Source organism: Symphalangus syndactylus, chromosome 4 (genome assembly GCF_028878055.3).
Source record: "Symphalangus syndactylus isolate Jambi chromosome 4, NHGRI_mSymSyn1-v2.1_pri, whole genome shotgun sequence".
In the NCBI taxonomy this organism is placed as follows: domain Eukaryota; kingdom Metazoa; phylum Chordata; class Mammalia; order Primates; family Hylobatidae; genus Symphalangus; species Symphalangus syndactylus.
Genome location: NC_072426.2, coordinates 144,623,469 through 144,644,371, shown reverse-complemented (window position 1 = coordinate 144,644,371; position 20,903 = coordinate 144,623,469).

Here is a 20,903-nt window from a genome sequence, read left to right as displayed (position 1 = left end):
GAGCCACTGCCTTTACATTGATACTCTTGGGAATCCAGATCCACATAGCATTTACCATTGTATACGCTTCTCATATGTCAGATTGTGGCATGCCAGGTCTCACTAACTCAGGCCTCCATAACAACAGTTTCAGCAGTAACTGAGTGATTAAGTTAAATATTAAAAGCTGATAGAGCCTGTGCTTTTATACAAAGGCTGGAATGTAACAAAAGCCCACCAAGAGTTTTGCTCAAGCTTTTCCTGGGCCTTGAAGCATGATAAGGTAACAAAGGAATTCTTTTTTATTTATTTTATTTTATTATTATTATACTTTAAGTTTTAGGGTACATGTGCACAACGTGCAGGTTTGTTACATATGTCTTAACAGGACCCCTTTAGGATTAAAGATGTTTTTTTTTTTTTTTTTTTTTTTTTTTTTTTTTTTTGAGATGGAGTCTCGCTCTGTCGCCCAGGCTGGAGTGCAGTGGCGCAATCTCGGCTCACTGCAAGCTCCGCCTGCCGGGTTCACGCCATTCTCCTGCCTCAGCCTCTCCGAGTAGCTGGGACTACAGGCGCCCGCCACCACGCCCGGCTAATTTTTTGTATTTTTAGTAGAGACGGGGTTTCACTGTGGTCTCGATCTCCTGACCTCATGATCCACCTGCCTCGGCCTCCTAAAGTGCTGGGATTACAAGCGTGAGCCACCGCACCCGGCCAGGATTAAAGATGTTTTATTGGGGGTCTGAAGAACTCCCAAGGCCTCCACAAACAAGTTTACTGGGGGTCTGAAGGAACTCTCTAAACCTCCATGATTTAGCAGGAGACAAGATAAGGGTTATCACTCCAGCATCTGGACCCATTTAGATTAAGTAAATGTACTGAGGCTCCAGAGAAAGGTCTTTAGGACTCAGATCTTAGTTATAGATTAGAAGAAGTTAATCACTTATGTCTTTAGATGAATGCACACTTAACACGTAGACATATAGCTGAGAAGGTATATAAGCTCTGAAAAATTTGTAATTTTGAGTCAGTCTGGTGATATTTTCCAGACCTTCTCCCTGTACCCAGTTACAGGAATAAGCTCCCTTCTTTCCCAGTTCATCTGCATCTCATTATTGGGCTGCAAAAATAAGCAACCTGACCATAAGTGTGGTCAGGGAACAAGATGACATTGAACACAGGCATGGTTGATCATAGTCTTGTTTGAGTTAGAGTGACTGTTCTCTAGGCCTCTTCTCTCGACACTAGGTTTAGAATAACCCCCATAAAAATGAAAATAATAGGAGAAACTGTCATGTATTTAACTCTCATTATTTCTCAAGTACTATGTTATCTAAACTATACACATGACTGTGTTTTTTTTTTTTCTTGGAAAAACCCTCTTGGTATGCTGTTATTTAAAGCAGCATAAAAAGCTCTGTTGGGAGATTACTAGCCAGCTTGTCGTTGCATGAACATCAGAAAAGAAGAATGCTTCGGGTAGCTGAGTGAAACTAGTAGAGGCTATTCTGCAGTACTGAGATACTTATTGGTCACTTTCATTTTGTATATATTTAATGTCATATAAGTGTCAATATTGAAGGTGAAATAAATGAGAAACCATTGATACTACCACTAGACATATGTTTAATATGTCAGCAGATATATTCTTAGCATCAATATTCTAGAGAGATGCTAAAATATGTACATCTGTGCATGATTAGATATTTCAATTTTGGGGATCATAAGTCTAAAATATGTAGTGCTACTGGATCTAGAGAGATTTTCCATAATACACAAATCAGTTTCAACCATCATATTTCCATAGGTTGAGGAGGACATTTTAAATGTATACATTCTCTAATCAGACTGTTTTCTATTTTAGAAGATAAAACTGTTTATACCATTATCTATTTAGTCTTTTGTCCCCTTTTCCTTGACGGTGGCACTCCATGGAAACATGATCTAGTTGACAACAGAAAAGAAACTATCAGAGAACACACCCATTCCTCATCATTTGAAATCTTTACAAAAATGCCTTTTTAAATAAATCATTCTTGTGGTTTAGGCTTTCCCAATGTCAATGTCATATCCAATCATAAATTTGCATATGGTAAGAATTGTCAGTTTGCTGTCTAATTATAAGTTTACTTATCTTCCAGCTAAAAAGTTTTCATACTTAAAATTTACAAAAGTTTTTTTGATCTACTCCTAAGATATTTAAAAATGAGTGTTTTATATTCTTTTAAATGGCTGTAAGTTAAAATTCAGTGCAAAATGAACAAATGAATCAGAACTAAGATATAGTAGTATTATATATAATATAAAAACATACATTATCTCTTAAATGACTAACCATTAACTCATGCAGAAAACTTTTTTAATATCAAACTATCATTTTATCATAGAGCATACTTATAATATCAAGGAATTTAAATATTAATTGACCTTTTATATCTACCACCACTCAGGTACATATTTGCTCATACTGAAGTAATGCAGCTTAAAGTTTCTTCTAAATATGGTTTGTAAATTGAAGTTAAATGAATTGAGCTGTCATTTTAAGGTTCTTATTACGTATGAAAAACTATGCTGAAATTGAAATATCAGTAAATCAAGGTCTCAGCCTTCGAAGTGGCTTAAAATTTCATGAAAAAAGCAGTAGCATATATGCACACTAATGAATATATAAGCAAGATTTTAATGGTCACATCAAAGAGGGAGAGGAAAATTTATTTTCATGAACCAAGAAGCTTCATTTAATACATAACATTTTAACTAGTGGATCGATGCAAAGAAAAGAAAGGCTATTTTAACTCACGAACTAAGGCATAGAGACAAGAAAATACACGATCTATTAAAAGTATTTCCTACACTTGTGTTTGGCTTACTTAGAAACACAAAAAGCAAAGAAGAGAAGATGCATTAAATGTGACTGAAAAGATAATGTAAATTTTATTCAGCAGGAATTGGTGAGTGTTTGCCTCCCTTTGTTTCTGTGTTTTGTTTGTTTTTGGAACATGCAAGAGGCAGTGATGATAACTATCATTTAAGGATACTTTTGGTATAAAGATTTCTTAGAGGCAGAGCAAACAGGTAGCAATCATGTACAATAAGTATTTACATCCTTAAGTAGGACCATAGCTTCTCAGGAAAAATAATACATACTTTGTATTTTGATAAACCCATGACATATAAGCAAGAAAAATATCAAGCAAAATGACAGTTAATCATACACATTGCTAAATCTGCAAAAATGCTGAGAACAGCGTAGTGAAGTACTTAATGATTATGAAGGAAATGCATCTTATAAATGATGTACAAAGATTGTTAGTGAGAGTGGCAGAGGAACTAATGATCTCATCACAGCAGTGTCTCATGTGGAAATAAAATGAGAAGATTCCAAGAAATTCTCTAAGAAAATTATATCCTAAGAAAAAGACTTAAGAACAGGGACTATTGCTAGGGATAAACATGGCTGAAAGAGCTATAAAAATGAGGTCTCAACTAAGATGGATTAAAGTTTTATGCTAGCTATATATATTCTGTTTCTACTTTTCCTGTCTGGAAAAATAGATCTAATTTTAATCTATTTAAAAAAATTTTTTCTACTCCTTCATTTGTCTCCATATAATTAAACATGAGTTGTTATTTTACTTGGAAAATCAAACTTAGTGCCCTCTTGTAAGGTAATTGCCTCCAAGGATTGACAGACTAAAATCTTCTTAATCATTAACAGGTTTATAGACGGTGATTTCCTTTATGTTGTTAGGCAAGACAGGAGTTTTGCCTTTTTAGACTACAAAGTAGTTAGCATTAAAGCCTTTGAAAGCTTATAGGAATGCTAATTAAAGTAACTATGACTTGTTTCACTTGTCTTGGTACATACCTACTTCAATAAATTGATTGGGTGATGCTTGATTCTTCATGCAATCACTTGTATATTTTGTCGGTCTATTTCACAAGCCATTGTCATGTAGAGCAGAATATATATCATGTAGTACCACATGTATATTCTGATAACTATGGGGCTTTAAAAATAATGTCAAACCAATCGCAAATTAATTATTTCAGAAAGTCTGGGGATTGTACCTGAGAGCTAGTGTGTTTTGAAAGTTCTTCCAGATGACAATAATGTGCAGTCAGAGTTGAGAACAACTGATACGGAAGCAGTAAATATAGCAACAAAGAGTAAGGATAAGGTTTTGAGTTATGCTGTATGAGTTCAAGTCCAAATGTTGGTATGTATTACTCTATAATCTTGAGCATATCATTTAAATTGTCTATGCTTCTGGTTTGTTGGAGTGTTACTGTTTTTTTTTTCTTGCCTATAATCTCAGTGCTTTGGAAGACAGGCAGGAAAACTGCATGAGCACAGGAGCTCAAGATTAGCTTGGGCAGCATAGAGAGATCCCTATCTTTACAAAAAATGTAAAAAACAATTAGGCCTAGTGGTGCCAGACTGTAGTCCTAGCTAATCAGGAGGCTGAAGCGGGAGGATTGCTTGAGTCTAGGAGTTCAAGGCTGCAGGGAGCTATGATTATGCCACTGCACTCCAGACTGGGCCAGGGTCAGTATCACTGTCTTCCACCTCCACATCTTTTCCCACTGGAAGGTCTTCACGGGCAATGACAGCCATGGAGCTGTCATCTCCTATGATAACAATGCCTTCTTCTGGAATACCTCCTGAAGGACCTGCTGGAGGCTGTTCTACAATTAACTTTTTTTTTTAATAAATAGGAGTATTCTCTAAAATAATGCTAAGTACAAAAACCAGTAACAGTCATTTATTATCACTATCACATATTATATACTGTACATATTTTTATGTGCTATACTTTTATATGAATGGCAGCACAGTAGGTTTGTTAACACCAGCACAAACACAAAGACATGAGTAATGCATTGCGTTATGATACCACAAGGTGACTGAAATTTTTCAACTTCATTCTAATCTTATGGGACCATCATAATACATGTGGTCTGTCGCTGATCAAAATGTCATTATGCAGTGCTTCACAGTATTGTTAACTGCAGGAAACCTCCACTTTGCCAGGTGATGCTGTGGTTGAAAACTTTTTCCTTGAGCAAGGACCCAGGAGTCCTTGCCTGTAAGTCATGCTGCTGCAGCAGTTAGGACCACTGCTGTCATATTTTATTATACAAACTTTTAAATTTTATATACTAAAAATTATTGGTATTTTCCTTTATTGCTTCCATAGTTTGAGCAAAGAAAGGCTTTATCTATCCCTCAGTATAAAGGAATTTTGTGCTTTTTCCTCAGCTAAATCAATGGTTTCAATTTTGCATTTAGATCTCGAATGAGTTGGGAATTTATTTATTTACTTACTTATTTATTTATTTATTTGATGGAGTCTCGCTCTATCAAATGCCAGGCTGGAGTGCAGTGGCATGATCTTGGCTCACTGCAACCTCCGTCTCCCAAGTTCAAGTGATTTTCCTGCCTCAGATTCCCGAGTAGCTGGGACTACAGGCGTGTGCCACCTTGCCCAACTAATTTTTGTATTTTTAGTAGAGACGGGGTTTCACCATGCTGGCCAGGATGGTCTTGATCTCTAGACCTCATGATCCACCCGCCTTGGCCTCCCAAAGTGCTGGGATTACAGGCATGAGCCACCATGCCCGGCCAGGAATTTATTTAGTGTGAGTTACAGAACCAATGATATCTTTTAACCAATAGTTATACACTTCCCTCAGTATCATTTAACTTAATAATTCTTTGTTGCCCACAGATGTAAGACATTGTATTTATAATAAATTAAATTCCCACATGAATTTGTTTAGACACAATTATTCACAGGTGCCTGCATTTCTGTGTCTTTTTAAGGATATTTGCATAGCAAACAAATTTGGGGGACATAAACATCTCCCCTTGGAGCAAAGGACTGCTATGTTTGCTTTCTATTATAAAAGATTTGGGTTTCTATGCTCAGGGTTATCCTCCTGTAGGCCAACCCCTTTTGAGAGCAGATATCATCTGTCTATTTTTATGTTGTTTTGTGGCAATTTGGATTTGAGGAATAGACACAAATAATGCTGCTGCGACTAGTTATTGCTGTGAGAAATATACTATCTTTCATCTCTGACCCAGAAGTCTTCTACTAGCATTAATGAAAATATGGCAGGATTACCCATTAGCTTGAATATAAGGTCACTACTTGTCATTGTAGTTACTTAAATTACTTGTGAACTTCGTTTTCTATTTTACTAGTTTTGTATAAAAGGACAAATACTATACCATTTGAATTTTAGAGTCTTTATGGTAGGCTGTGACGTCTTGTAAGGCTAGAACTTCTTCATGTCCTTGTTTTCAGATTTTCCTGGCTTTTATTTTATTTTATTTATTTTTGAGACAGGGTCTCACTCTGTCACTCAGACTGGAGTGCAGTGGCGTAATCTTGGCTCGCTGCACCCTCCACCTCCCAGACTCAAGCAATTCACCTGCCTCAACCTCCCGAGTAGCTGGGATTAGAGACAAGTGCCACCATGCCCAGCTAATTTTTGTATTTTTAGTAGAGACGAGGTTTCACCATGTTGGCCAGGCTGGTCTCAAACTCCTGACCTCAAATGATCCACCCAGCTCAGCCTCCCAAAGTGCTGGGATTACAAGCGTGAACCATTGCGACTGGCCCTGGCTATTATTTTTTTTATTGGGTTTTAAAAATACACCTAAAATAAACTTATAAAATATCAGGGGAAAACAATAATATTTTATTGGAGTCTTAATGTACTAAGGTAATTAGTTAATTTGGGATAATTAGCTTTATGAAATTGAATCATTCTAAGCATCTTCTAAAACCCCCATTTTTTCCCAGTTTACAGTTGCAACATTCACCATAGTTTAAGAATTTTCTTATACATATTTACCCATTTCTCAAAATATTTCATATTATTTTATGTTTTTAAATGTATGCATTATATAGCTTTTCTACTAATACATCTTACTAGTTATTATCTGTATATATGAAGAATACTGATTGTTATAGTTTTTAAATGTAATGTTAGCTTATTGAATTTTCTCATTGTTTATATTTTCAATTGTTCAATAACTGCTTCAGCTTTTAAGACATACCACCATGTCAAAGATATGTAAAACTAGAGAAAGTTTTCTCTAGTAAACTAGGGAAAGTTTCACATACCTTTTTACCAGTCATTTATGTTTAATTTTTTTTCTCCTATAACTGTCTTGGCAAATTCTCCCCACAAAATATCAAATAGTAATGATTATAGTGAGTGTTCTTACTTTTCCTCTTTTTGGTAAGAAAGTCCCCAGTTTTTCTCCATTAATTAAGATGCTGCCTTTTGAGGTCAATATATGTAATATACAAATATTCTCATATACACAGGTAATCAAGCTTAGAAAGCATCTATTTAGTCCCATTGAGTGCTTTTAGCATGAATATATATTGAATTTTCTCAATGATTTTCAGTATCCATGGGAATAAGTGTTTCTTTAATTTACAAATATAATCAATTTTAATGGATTCCTATATATCAAACAAATTAAATAGATTGGTATTATCTGAATTTGTAAACTTCGGTGGAATTCTTTTTTGAAAGTATGTAGGGCTGATTCTACTTGAGGAGACTCTTCTGACAACTTTATCCATGTCTTTTATGGATGTGCTCAGGGATATCCTATTTTTGAGTTCTTACATTGTCAGTTTTTTAGTAGCTTTGATATATATAAGACTGCTTGGCTAGATATCCAATTCTTGATACACATTTTCTTTTCTTGAGCTTTTTGAGATATGGATCCCCTTTTATTTTACTGAAACTTGTTGAAAAGCATGGTATCAACCTGATTTTGTTTTTTAGTCGTTTCTTTGAAAGTTAGTTTTTTTGTTTGTTGTTTGCATACAGGCCTAGAGTAGTTTTAAAAATATTGTTAAAGTGATAAAGTATAATAATTTTCCTAGAGTATGTTTTGGGTCTGGCTTTTTTGGGTGACTTTTTTCTTACAATTGTGTTTTTACAGGGATTCTTTTATTTTAAGATACTTGTACACTCTGAGGGTTTCTACTTTCTCAGCTTCATTCTCTGAGGAGATGTGTTGATAGGAGGCCTCGTTATTCAGTAAGCAATAGACCAGTGGGGTGTGAGACCGGGCTGTCTATTCTATCTGCAGACAGAAGTGGACTTTGGGGAAATCTCAAGGCCCAGTGTTCCTGGGAACAACAGAGTCATAAATTCTAATCAGGTCAAAGGAAACAGCATAGTGCAAAAGGCAGTACCTCAGAACAGACAAGTATGTGTGATAGGTTCCTGCCGCTAGGGGATCTTGAAAACATCCATCTGAAAGACAACAGGCTTAAAGATAAAAAGAAGCTAGAATTCCAAAAATATTATATGGTTTTGTCCACATGTTGTCTAATGTACTGAAATCCACCGTGGCTTCTATTTTTAGACAAATTCTGATTTGCCTCAGTTTTATAGGAGAGGGCAATGAGAAACTTTGCTGAGACATGGTAATACGTCATATAGAGACAAGAGGCTTCCTGGAAGATGGATGAGCTGGCTGAATCCCTCTGACTACATCTAAATTGACTGTTTTCCACATTCTGGAAGGCACATCCACTCTGTTTTGGTTGGCTTATACACGTGTTCTCAGAGCGAGGATAGTGGGGTTTCTCCAACCTTCTGAGTTTTTCAGAAGATTTAGGGTGTTTTGTGTCAGACATTGGTTGATCTTATGCTACTACTTTTATTCATAATTTCTCTCCTTTTGATTACAGGAATTGTGTTAACAAGCTGACTTTGACCAATGTAAATGACAATTCAAAATGTTGTTAATAAGTTTTCCTGTCCCCAAATGTACCTTTCACACTTTTAGACCCTGACCCACATCAACATTTTGCCAATAGAGTCACCTTAGCAAACTTGACCAATAGTTTTTCTCTTTCTTTTTCATTAAGTTAAGGTCACTATGAAATATTCCTTATTTATGTGTCTTGAACACTGTTGAAAATATTTTCAAAATGAATTTCTGTGGAGGTCCAGAGATAGACAATAGAGGATCAGCTAAGTGCCAATCACTAACTCTATACTTACCCTACATTGTCCCATCATGGAATTTGCCACTACCTCAATATCTGTGGATCCATCATCTATAAAAGTAAAATAAAGAGAAAAATTAATAAACAGAAATAAATACTGATAGTTGCTGCTTGAATAAAAGAATCTAGAATCAGTAAGGTTTAATTTGAAACCAAGGATAAGTTATGGTGGTAAACAGAATTGTCTCCCCAAAGATATCCACATGCTAATACCTGGATCTTATGAATATGTTATGTTATTGGCAAAGAGGAATTAAGGTAGAGTATGAAAGTACACTTGCTAATCAGCTGACCTTAAAATAGGGAGATTATCTTTCATTATGTAGCCAGGCACAATGAAATTGCCAGGTTTCTAAAGGGAAGGAATGGGGCATAAGAGAAGTAAGAAAGATGTGACTATGAAAGAAATGCAGACAGAGATAACAGTATTGCTGGCTTTTAAATTGGAGGAAGAGGCCTTGAGCTAAGGAATGCAGCAAACTTTAGGAGCTGGAAAAGGCAAGGAAATGGATTCTTCCCTAGAGCCTACGAAAGGGAACACACCCTGCTGACAGCATGATTTACTCTAGGTAGACCGATGTTGAATTACTCATCTACAGAACTGTAAGACAACAAATTTGTGTTGATGTAAGCCACTCAATTTGCGGTAACAATAGAGACCTTAACACAGGTAAGTGTTAATAGAGAAGTTAATGCAGTGATTACTGAATTAATACTGAGTGAAACCATCTTCTTCAGTAAATGTTATTGTCCTCTAGATTTAAATTGTTTAATTGTATCTAGAGATGTTTTCTTTATGGAAAGTGATGTTTTTAATATTTTATTTTTCAGTGACTTTAATCTTAGTTATAATACTTTGAAAGTACAAAAGCAACAAAATTGTTACCAATATTTATTTATTTTTACTTTTAGATTTTACCATCTAGCTTGGGATTTAAGTTGTCTATATATATATGTCAACTTTTACTACATAAAAATCAGATTTTATTTTTTACCAAAATTGCAAAATAGAGAAAATTAAAGCATTAAAACATACATCTGAGAATATAGAAAATGCATGTTTAAATGTGAAGTTAAAACTTTATATCAGTCAGTAACAATTAGGTAACACAATTTGTGTAGGAAATTTAATTTATAGCATTTATTCTGTACTTTCAAATGTTGCTAAAAGCACTGAGGTGAAAATAACTTACAAGTGTAAATGTTTTTTCTCACTTATTAGAACAAGACCAAATAGGGAAAAGGGTATAATTTCCATTACCTAATCTTTGCACAGAACCATAATCTTTAATTAGTGCTATGATAGTGTTGAATGCAATAAATATTTTATTAAAATTAGATACAATTTAAATAACTTGGACATTTTACTTTTTGTAAAGCTTTACTTTAAAATACATATAAAAGATAAAGGCTAACAAGAGTATGTTGATAGCACAGTTATGCAATATTCTTATTGAATGTTAGACTAATTTAAAATTTAACATCCATCATGTAAAATCAGGACATATTTATTATGTATTTTGTAATTATGTAGCACAGTGATTAGGATTATAGGCGCTGGAGTCATTTGGCCTTGTTTTAAAGCCTGTCTTCTCCACTTTCTAAATGCATGAGTATGGCTGTGTCCCTATAAAACTTTATTTTGGGGCACCGAAATTTGAATTTTATACAAATTTTATGTGTTGGGGAATATTATTCTTCTTTTGATTGTCTGAGCCATCTTAAAATATAAAAACAATTACTATCTCGGTTGTCTGTATATATTTAAGCAGCAGACTGGATTTGGCCTGCAGGCCCTAATTTGCCAAACTTTACTTTAGGAGCTGTATTATCAGGCTATCAGATTTATAGTCTTGAAGATCATTAACTCCCCTTGTTTTTCTTCTTAAAGATGACTTTCAATAATAATCATTCTTCATTCATCTTGTCCGTCAAAAATAGACATGCTGGGTAGCAAGCACAGGTTAGGTTGATTATAGTACTTTTCTTTGGAGAAAACAGTCATTCCGAATATTATGTTAGTGGGATTTCAACAAAAATGAGTCAGTGACAAAGAGCTAGATCACTTCGGAAGACTAGCAAAATCAAATTGCCTGACCTACAAACATAAATACTTAGCTCTGAAATGTAACACCCATTCCATTATATTGTGCCCTTGTAGGTCGTGGGTCAGCCAGCTGACTTCCACCAGGGCATTACTTTCTAAACATAATATAAGCTATTGCTAGAGTATGCCAAGAATTATATCACTATTTCCAATAGATATTCTCATCTGTGACAATAATATTACTGTTTTGAAATATACTATATTTTTAATGTACTTGTATTCAAACAAAGTATCTCTAAAACATAAAATGTAGTTGTTCTTCTAATTATTAAATACAGGAGAAATAACTGATTTTCAAAATTATGCATCAAATGTAAGTTGCAAAGTCGTGTTGCTTTTATATAATTTATAGTAACCAGAAATGTTAAGCCTATTCCTAATAGCACAATAAAGATAATTACAACAAGCATTAGGCAGGTGAGATTTATAATTTTAAAAATAGGATGAGTAAAATTCTGGAGGATCAAAGTAGGAAAAAAAACAAATAGACATTGTTTGAAGTAATTTTCTGATTGAATAACAATATCAACATTCATACTATATGAATTAAAGATTCATAAAAAGCCAAATTCTCTAAAAGGATTACTTGATCAAATGGACTATACTGTTAGTGGAGATTAGAATAATAGCTATATAATAAGCATATTCATTTATGGAGAAATAGCTACTGAATACTTCGTAAGGCCAGGCATTGAGCCAGATTTAGAAGATAAAATGCCCCCCGTTCTTTTGTATCTCATAGTTTAGTAGGAAATATAGATTAGAAAAAAAAATCCAGGAGGAGACACTGGGATTAACATTTTGAAGGTTGGATGGAAGAACACATAGAAATGGCAAATACTGCAAAATGAAATATAACATATTTTTACCGAAAATATTTCAGGCTATTAGTTTATTCTTTTTGAATGTTAGAGGTTTACTACTCAAATTAATGAATAATTCTAAAATATAGAAAACATTATTTTTTAAAGAACCAAGAAATATTTCAGCAATTAATATAATGTCACAGCTTCTTCCACTGTGATCTTTAAACTAAATAGCCAAATGCTTAGACATTCCCATATACTTGATATTATTCCGATAAAAACTGTAGTTGGTTGAATTCAAAACTAATGTGTTTCCAGGACACTTGTCAATAAAACTGACAGTCTAATTTTCACTGAAAGTGAGACTGACAGTGAGGAAGCCCTACATTTTATTTTTAGCTCACTATTATTTACTTTATTCTCTAGATAAGTATGTGTATGTATATGTACGTGTGTGTGTATATATATATGTTGTGTGTGTATATCTAAACATATATGTATAGAACCTATTCCATATCAAAAATGTGATCCATTTTTCAAATGTTATTTGCACAGTATTGTGTAGATATTTTATTGTACAGTGTTCTGCAGTATTATGGAGTTTGGTTTTATAACTGCATAGCCAGTAGGGCTTAGGGAGGCATAACCATGATTTTAAATTTATATTGTAAATAATAGAATAATTTATAAATATAGAGCTGATAAAAATAGGAGTTGCTTACTATGTAACATTGGGAATTTTACATTTCTGTTTTATTTTAAGGTCTTGTGTTGTCCTGGGAACATAGTCAGCCCCATTTACACATTGCTAAATTTAGATGATATTGCCATGAAAATGAATTACATATTTGAAGTACACTAAAGATATGGATTAATTCCTCTTCCCTTAATATTGGTCAAATTATATTAAAACAATGTTTGGTTAAATTATATTTATATATTATTTCCAGTATTTCTTATGTGTTCACTCCGTGTGTTGCAAATACCCCCAGCTTCAAAATAAAGTGTTGATCATTGCTTTAACAAAAATGCTAAAATTAAAAAGATTTCCAGTCTATGTTGAATCCAATTAAAGTATAATTGTATTTACTAATTATTTTGATATACATTAGCATCCTTAGATTTCCAAACCCATAGTATTGAAACAGTTAAACTCTTATTTTTCATTCAATGCCTAGCTTCAAATTACTTACTTTACTGAGAATAATCACAACACCTCATAGAAAAACTGTGTGGATTCTAGTTACCCTGTAACTAAATAAAGAATCTCTTGACTTTATCATCCTACTTCCTAACTCAATCTTTAGCATATTAACTTTTTTTCTGAAATTTGCAATGGGATTTTGATTATTTGCTTAGGTGTGTTAAGGGGAGTCTAAATTGGATAGCAACGGCAGTTAATGTAGGATTTTCTTCAATAAAAATTGAGACTTCTGTTTACTCAGTGGTGAATATAGATTTGAATTATGAGAGCCAGAATTTATGGTTTGTATGAAGAAGATGGTATGGGATTAGGCAATGTGTTTGGTTTTCCTCAGGATGCAGAGCTTCCTGTCATACTGAGGGCCGTATGTAGCTGTCGCCTAATCCTGTTTCTCAAGTTCCAACTCCAACTGTGAAAGTCTTCTATGACATAATGTCCTTTCAGAGGATGGATTTCTGGCTTTAATCTTAAAGAAAAGTGCTGGGGTGCCCCATAGGTAGAAGCTCCATGGTCCACGGATTGGTGATGGTAGAACAGTAGCAGGAGGTAGAGGAAATTTGGTGACAGATGGAGGACAACAAGCTTCTCCTGCATCTGTCAGCAGAAGACTGCAGACTGCCTGCTTGGGGAGTCCTGAGCCGTGGCCAGGATATTTTAGTTTTTAAAATAACAAAAGACCTTAAATTTTTTACAGAAACAAACAAACAAGCAAAAGCTATGCTGAATCCTGATTTTTTTTTTTTTTTTTGTAGATTATTAGGTAAATTTCAGTGCATTCCACCTATGTCTTAATAGTTCTTATGGAGAGAGTTCAGATTTGCGATGAAACTGACACAAAATACATTATGGAACACAAGAGAGATTAACAACACTCAAATGCCACATGAGTCAAAGCTAAATAGTCTAATTTTCTTACAAATACCCAGGTCCAAGGATGGGTTATTTATTAGCCAATATGGGCATTGTCTATTAGGAAAAAAATGATTAAATTCTCACTCTTTTTAACTATAAATATTTTAATGACAAAATACATGAAATTTAATTTCTCACTTAAAAGACAATTTTACATTTCTGTTTTATTTTTAGCACCAGTGTGGGCATGGGGGCATAGTCAGCTCAATTTAAACACTGCTACATTTGGTTTATATTGTTATTTAAATTAATTAGAGGTTTGAAGTACAATAAAGGCATGGATTAATTCCCCTTCCCTTAATATTGGCCAAGTTATATTAAAACAGTGTTTGTTTAAACTATATCAAACCATTATTTTCAGTATTTCTTATGTGTTCCTTCCATGATGTGCACTATCCTAAAATTAAATGGTGCCTGGGTGCAGTGGCTCATGCCTGTCAATCCCGCACTTTGAGAGACCAAGGCAGGAAGGAGTCTATCAATTGAGCCCAGGAGTTTGAGACCAGTCTGGACAACATAGTGACACTTTGTCTTTAAAAAATATTTTTAAATTAGCTAGGCGTGTTGGTATGCACCTGCAGTCCCAGCTACTCAAGAGGCTGAGGCGGGAGCATCACTTGAATTTGAGGCTGCAGTGAGCTATGATCATGCCACTGCACTCCAGAGTGGGAGACAGAGCAAGACTCCATCTCAAAAAATAATAAATAAATAAATAAATAAATAGGAACTAATTTACCTAATTCTAAGTCCTTAGTTTTTCAAAAAAAAATCTGTATAGATAATCCAAGCCTTTTTAATAGAAATATGTTTTTGAGCCAAATAATGTATATCAATAACCAATGGAGCATGAATTATTAGTGTGATTTTTTAAAGACAATTTGACTAAAACTTAATCAGGACCTTAGATTTCCATAGCAAATTGTTCCCTGACATGGACTGCTTAAAAGTAGAGTAAAATTTCTCTTGCAGATCCAAGATAGATTGAGACTGTTAAAACCTTATAAAACTTTGCAAATGTCCTGAAAAGTTAGGAAAATGAAACCCAAAAGAGCACTCATTTCAGGATAGCACATGGATTTTTATTTAGCCATTTTTTTCTTTTAGTATTTAGATGGTTAGTGAGGAATGTAGTAGGTTGTAAGGTGACAATTTAAATAGTGAAAACTTTGAACACTAGATACCAAATTCTCATAGGTCCCACTCCATATGGTCAGAAATGAAAATGGGGTAGTAGGTTTATAATATTATCTTGAAATTACAGTGTTTCATATTTTCAGAGAGCAACCTTGTCTAAACCATACAACACTGCTGTGCGGTGGGTAAGTATTATTGTCTTTTTGCTGAGGAAAAAGATGTTCCACAGATGTTAAGTGACTTGCCAGAAGCCATAGTGCATTACAGCTGCCAAGCAGGGATTGGGCCATGAAAGCCTTTGATTCTCAGGAATATGCTTAGAATCTACCGGCAGTTGAATCAAGACAGTAGCTGTGCAACTACAATATCCTCCTTTTAGTGTTCACATTTAAAGACAGCTTTTACAGAAGATTTCTGTTAGGCAATAATACTAAGAAGTAAAGGAAAGTAGAAAGAGTGGGAAAATGGCCCTGCAATATATAAAGGATCCTAGGAACACTTGGACAGCACAGCACAGCCTGTTATAAAGTGTAATACAATAATTTCTTTGTATTTATCTATTTTTAAGTAACAAATAATGTCAAAACTTATTAGCTTCAAACAATTGACTTATTATCGCTTACAGCCGCATGGTAGGAATTTAGGATGGACCGGGCTGGGTAGTTTTGGGTCAGGCTCTCATGTGCAATTGTAATCACGTGGTGGCTGGCCCGGGAGCTAATAATGGCTAGCCAGGCATTTCTCTCCCTTAATGTGGTCACGTGACCTCTCTATGGGATCTTTCCAGATGAACTATTTGGCTTGTTAGCCTCAGGGTAGTCATAATGCTTATACACTGGCTCAGGGCTTCAAATAGAGTGTTCCAGCAAGCAAGGCATAATTTGCATTGCTTTTTCTAACCCATTATCAGAAAGCATGCGGTGTAACTTCTGCTGCATTTTATTGGTTACAAGTGAGTCATGTCACCCCCTGCTCATTCAAATGAAGGTACATATATGAGGATTTTTGGGAACAATATCGAGGTCCCATTATATATTAATTTGCAGAATGAAAGCTATGCTGCAGCCATATTTGTATAGTAAAATCCACTATAACATCTCACAGAAATAATTACAGAAATGATTGAGGAAGACATTTCATAGGTACAAAATACGTATGTCGTATTGACAATGGCAGAAATGTAATTGCAGGATCCTGCTCTGAAGGAAACCTATGAGGATAGGAAGCTTATACAATTATCCTAAGGTGACTAGGATACTAATTCCTTTGTAAAGATGATAGTTGAAGTAGATTGTAGTGTAGGAAACAGGGCAGAAGTTGAAAGTTGTAGGGAATGGAGCTTTGGTTCAAACTTGGCATTGATGGTGTTTAGTAGGCATCAAAAGATGTTTGAAATGCAGAAATGTTAAAGGAAGGCCAAAATAAACCCCTTCTCTTTTTGAAAGTGATTGAATGTATATTTTGGGGGTATTCTACCAAATGTAAATTACTGAATATAATCTGCTATCCACTAGACTTACCATGGTCTCTGCAACTTTATCTTATATGAGAAAATTCAACTGACTAGTTCTCCCATACCTAAAAATTACCAGTTATTGAAGAACTGTGTAAACTCTTATAACAATGTCCAGCAATAAGTAACCACAAAGAGAGTGTTAATTATTATTTTTCATGTCATCATCATCACAGTAATCACAATCACTCCTCAGAGTCTTCACTGATGCTTCAGTTGCAATATAGGTTTTGCCATTGTGTGCACCTGGTGTCCTCCAAATGTTGGCATTTATGAGAACTGTTTGTTTTTCTCTTCTGCTACATGGGAATCTTTATAACACTAAGGAGAATATCTGCCTTCTTTTACATTTTATTCCTAATGAATATTGAAGACCTTTTCTTTTATTCTATTCCTTAAAGCATATCATGTCATATCATTCTTTAAAATAATATTAAGAATTATAGGAAATGTATATAGTTTTTATATAGTTTTCCTTACTAATAAGGTGAACATAGTATATATAGTATGTGTGTGTGTATATATATGTATATATACATATGTATAAATATCTGAGTTCAGGTTGCACACAAGTTGCAAAGAACAACTCTCTAGAGAAATGATCTTGATAAATGTGTTTATGAAGCATCTCCCCTGATGTTAGTAAAATATGAATGTCCAGTGTTTTAGTTATCTGAGCTTTAGGTAAGATTTTATATGACTACTATAATGGCTTAAATAACCTTTTGGTTTTTCATGTCATAAAAACACATTCTGTCCCTGCAAATATAAATTATACAAATTTACTGTGATTCTGTGGGAAAACAATCTTTTCAGGTCACTCCACTCATAATTACAACTAATTAAAATGTGCCAAAGAAAGGATAGAAATTTATCACTGCTCATTAAACCTGTAAAGACTGTGTTAATTAGATGTCAGGCTCCATAACTCACATCAGTGTTTGCTGGCAGTCTAATTTTAGAGAAAAAGGAAAGTGAACTTTGGAATATTCTGGCTGGAATTTTAAAATTGTTTTAAAAACATGTATCTTTGGAGAGACAACAAATTTGCAGCTTTCTTATGGATATATTTATTATTAACCATTGGCCTAAACAAATGACATAAATTAGCATAATATTTGTTGACCTTTAACTGATTTATGTCTACAGAAAGTCTGCAACACATTTGCAACGTTTGCAAAAATTTTAAGAGTCTATATATTTTAAACACCTTATCTTTTTAAAAATCAAGCGAAAATATTGTTCAGGGTCATTGTATTCAGAAAAATAAGTATTTTAATCGAAGAAAAATTTTTTTCTTCACACAGGATACTATATATATACATAAATATACTATATATGTATACACACAAACGTATATATTCTAGTATTAAATTCTGCTGTAAAAAGTATGCTTTGTATGAATAATAAAACTACATGAGAAAAGTAGAGCAAAGTTTCAGGAGACTCTGATGTGGTTATGGATAACAAGGCTAGTAATATGATAATAAGCAAAGTATAAAAGTGGCTCATTTTCTTTACCTAAAAAGCAGGTGTAGAGGGTGAACCATCGCGTGCAGGGCATATAAGAATTCTAGAGCCATAGATGTGTCAGGATCCAGGCAGAAAGCACTGTGAATCTTTAAATTATTGGTTATTTCATGTATCTGACTTTTTAGACTCAGATATTACACATATTCTATCATAATTCCTTGGCCTTTTTTCTTATGTCTTTTCCTCTTATGTCTCAAAGAATTTAGGTACTGTTTTTTGCTGTTTAAATATAAATATAAATACCAAACTGTTTATATATTTCTTTATATATATATTTTTTTATTATACTTTAAGTTCTAGGGTACATGTGCATAACGTGCAGGTTTGTTACATATATATACATGTGCCATGTTGGTGTGCTGCACCCATTAACTCATCATTTTCATTAGGTATATCTCCTAATGCTATCCCTCCCCCCTCCCTTCACCCCACAACAGGCCCCAGTGTGTGATGTTCCCCCTTCCTGTGTCCAAGTGTTCTCATTGTTCAATTCCCACCTATGAATGAGAACATGCAGTGATTGGTTTTCTGTCCTTGCGATAGTTTGCTGAGAATGATGGTTTCCAGTTTCATCCATGTCCCTACAAAGAACATGAATGCATCATTTTTTATGGCTGTATAGTTGAAACACGAACAGTTTTTGTACAATTTATACAGTCACTTTCCAAGTATAAGAGGCACCAGAAGGCCTGAGATCACCAAAGTATGAACGTATGAACTTACAAATTTGCAGAATATTTCTGTAACTCAACATGGCTGTCAGAGCTGAAATTCATAAATTATGTTTAGCATGATTTTTATCAATTTGGATGATATAGGTTATAGACATAGGCAGCAAGGCCGGGCGCAGTGGCTCACGCCTGTAATCCCAGCACTTTGGGAGGCCGAGGCGGGCGGATCACCAGGTCAGGAGATCAAGACCACGGTGAAACCCCGTCTCTACTAAAAATACAAAAAAATTAGCCAGGCGTGGTGGCGGGCGCCTGTAGTCCCAGCTACTCGGAGAGGCTGAGGCAGGAGAATTGCTTGAACCCGGGAGGTGGAGCTTGCAGTGAGCCGAGATTGCGCCACTGCACTCCAGCCTGGGCCACAGAGTGAGACTCCGTCTCAAAAAAAAAAAAAAAATAAATAAAATAAATAAATAAATAAAAAGACATAGGCAGCAAACATGGAAAGAGGGCAGTCAACTATTCATTTGTTGAGATTTTTATCATGATTTTTTATCATTGTTCAAAATGATGGCTTTTGTTCAGTTGATTTTTTCACATAATAATAATGTTTTTAAAAAATATCTTGAGTGTATATTATGAACAAATAATTAATTAATTCTCCTTTGTTTTAAAACCTGTTATCTTTTGAAATGATATTTTCTCTAAGATAAACAAAAGACAAAGGAGGTATTAAACTGATAGCCACAGGACTCTTTTTCTAAGCTACTAAATTCCAGCAGCAGGACGTAATTAATTATCTCAATTTTTCATTATTTTAGTAGCATAGCTATGTTTTCTTGTTTTGTTTAGTCTTTAAGTTTCTAATCTGATTTTGGTTTTTGATCTCTACCTCTCCACTTAACCATTCTTGTAGAGACCTCAGTGACTTTTCTGCTGACACTTAGGTTACTCTACCTGACTGTATTTTTTAATGCAGGCAAAACTTCCGGTATGTGATATGATGTATCACATTGATTTACATAGCTTGAATCATACTTGTATCTCTGGGATGAATCCCACTTAAACATAATGAATAATCTTTTTAATGTGTTGTTGAATTCAGTTTGCTAGTATTTTCTTGAGAAGTTTTATAACCTTGTTCATCAGAGATATTGGCCTGTAGTTTTCTTTTTGTGGTTGTTGTATATTTTTGTCTGGTTTTGGTGTCAGGGTGATGTTGGTTTCATAGGATTACTTCAGAAGTACTCCTTCCTCCTCAGTGTTTGGATAGTTTCAGCAGGATTGTTATTGGTTCTTTAAATTTGGGGTCAAATTCATCAGTGAAAACATTAGGTCCTTGGCTTTACTTTAAAGGAAGACTTTTTATCACTGCTTCTGTCTCGTTATTTTGGATTTCTTCATGGTTCAACCTTGGTAGGTTCTATGTGTCTAGGAATTTATACATTTCTTCTAGGTTTTCCAGTTTATTGACATATAGTTGTTTATAATAGCCTCTAATGATTCTTTGAATTCCTTTGGGATCAGATATACTGTATCATTTTTCATTTCTGATTTTATTTATTTGGATCTGCTCTCTTTTTTCCTTAGGTTGGCTAAAAGACCATTGATTTTTAAAAAATCTTTTCAAAAACCCCACTTTTAGTTCATTGATATTTGTATTCTTTTTTACGTCTCAATTTTATTTATTTCTGCTCTCATCTTTATTATTTATTTTCTTCTACTAGTTTTGGGTTTGGTTTGCTCTTTTTTTTTAGTCCTTTAAGATGCAGTGTTAGGTTGTTTATTTGAATTTTATTATTTTTGATGTATCTGTTGATGGAAATTGCTAGAAATTCCCCTCTTAGTCTTGCTTTTGCTGTATCCCATAGGTTTTGGATATGTTGTGCTTCCATTGTCATTAGTATCAAGCATTTTTATTTTTTTTAATTTTTACACAGATTTAGTGGTTGATAAGGAACATATTGTTTAATTTCCATGTGTTTGTGTAA